Raw genomic sequence first — 2459 nt, 5'->3', positions numbered from 1 at the left:
CTGATGGCAGTGTGAAGACACTGACACTAACAACTCCTAGTCGTGATTCTTTGGTTTCTTTTGGAAATTTGGACCCATGTTCCTAGGAGTTTACATCAGGTCCTTATGCCATGTTTCAACCACCAGAACTGCCACCCTTGCTAGTATCTTATTCTTATCGCCTAGATGCACAACCGTATGTTCCACCCACGACAAGCACGTGTTTGATTCCTATGAATCCATTTATGCCCATGTATAATGCCTCTAATATGGGTATCCCTTATCCTACTACTTCAATTCAACAACTGTTATGGGATAATAGACAAGTGCAACACTGCCATCAACAATAACAATAAGTTCCCATTGGTTTTCAAGGCAACATAACCAAGGATTGTCTTCCATTGAAGCCCCTAATCAGCCCTTACAACTACAGTGACAACAAGAAATCAAGAAACACTCGTGGTGTTTCTACTCGTAGTGGGTGCAATGTCACAGGTTCAAGTCCCGAGGCTATTTAGTTTATCCATTAGGTCGAGAACATGCATCTCAAGTGCTTCTTTTAAGTTATGTGCCTATTGAATTGAGCAAAGAGGATTTGAGGTAGGAATTGGAGGTATGGGGTCCTATTCATGCATTGGATTTGGAGAGGAGACGAGAAGGGCTTGTGACAGTTCTTTATTACGATCTCAGGCATGCGAAAGTAGGCTTGACAAAAATCCAGGAGAAACATTTGATGCAACAAAGTCAGTTGCAACAACATTAAAATAGTCTACTGCACAGGAAAAAAGAAATGGGAGATGAAGATCATGATAATGAAAACTTTGATGACCATGACCATGATCAAGGAGAATGTTCTCGAGTATAGTCCCATCTGCAAAGAGGATCATGGTATGATTAACATTGTAAGGAAATAATTGCATGGCCATGGAAAAAAGGCCAACTCCTCTGGGAGACACCCACCACGAAAATTATCTCTAATGTATTCGAAGTAGAAAGGTTGGCCACCAAAAAAGGGCCCGCCATATGTGGTCAAGTAAGACAACAAGTGAAAAACTCTTTCCACACGTAAGTTTCTTACTCGACAAAGGAGGATGAAAATGAGGGATTATGCTTCACTGCAATGAACAATGTTTCTAGGATATGGTTCATAAATGTTGTATCTTTGTATCACATATGCACGGTGGATTCATGTGTCCATGTCTCCACTTCGATCGTCCCAAAAAAAACACTATATAAAAAAGTTGTGTGAGACATGCACACTCTCATGTCCCTTCATGTTAATTTGTGTCAATCTATGCAAATATTAAGCACCATACAATGATTCAATGATTGGCTCAAATTTTTTTCATATTATCCATTGGATGAAAATAAAATGATATTCAATGGACAAGATAAAAATATATTGAGAACACAATTGGGTTAGTGCTAATGATTAACCTGGTGACCTTTACATCTTGTACATTGGATAACAATAAAATAATATTTAATAGAAAAGATGAAAAGGTATTGAATAAATAACTAGCTTAGTGCATAGTTCTTAATATAACCCTTACATATCCATGCATCTTTTACTACAGCTCAAGCTAAACATCCATCTAGCTAGCTCTCCTCATTTATGGGATAAGAATTTCAAATCTAAAGGTTCAACTCTAATACCCATTTTAATCATTTTAACATAGAATGTTCACAGGTGAGAGAAAATTTTTGTTGTAATCAATGGACAAATCACTCTGAAGGACAATTTTCCTCTCAAATTCCATCCCCGCCTGAAATAGTTGCACGACAGAATCCCCAAATTTTGTTCCTCTACATCACGTCTCGTTGTGTCGATGCTGATTAATTGATCGTACACACTTTCTTCTCTCATGTATCGATCGAACTCACGATGGTGTGTGACTCAACTTGCCTACCAGTCCATGGGCTTGCCCATGTTGTGAGGCTACCCAACATGCTGCATGCCACTCATGCGATATAGATGCTAGGTAATGAAACCCCTAATTTCATGCAGGAATGAAACTGATGCTTGTAACCATGATTGTGAATCAACCAATTTGCTGGTGACTCCTATATGCCTCAGTGTGCTTATCCGATCAAAGCACCTCCAAGGATCTTATAATGGTCCTTTGGTCGCTCTAGTCTAATATGTACATCTTCTACCTTAGTCGTTGATTTTCAGTTTGATCGCCCTGTACAAAACTACGCAGTCAATGGATTCATAAATCATGTTGATGCTCATCATACAAGGCTATGATTTTTCAAAGGTTCAAATATTAGGTCATGAGTATACATCATCATGTTGGTGAATGCATGAAAAAAGAAATGAAAGGTATACAACATCATATGAATCTAGCTAACATTGAGTTTCAGATATCTCCCATCCTTTTTATGGGTTAGGGTTAAAATACTATGACTACAAATTTGTAATCCAATAAACATTAAGAAGCTAGGTGATTCAAACAGGTCAAGGTTTCATAAATCCT

The sequence above is a fragment of the Pinus tabuliformis genome, chromosome 3_1, assembly GCF_031772625.1.
Source record: "Pinus tabuliformis cultivar Carrire ecotype Pingquan chromosome 3_1, CPIR1, whole genome shotgun sequence".
NCBI classification, from domain to species: domain Eukaryota; kingdom Viridiplantae; phylum Streptophyta; class Pinopsida; order Pinales; family Pinaceae; genus Pinus; species Pinus tabuliformis.
The sequence above is the reverse complement of the archived record's forward strand: the minus strand, read 5'-3'. Positions refer to the sequence as shown.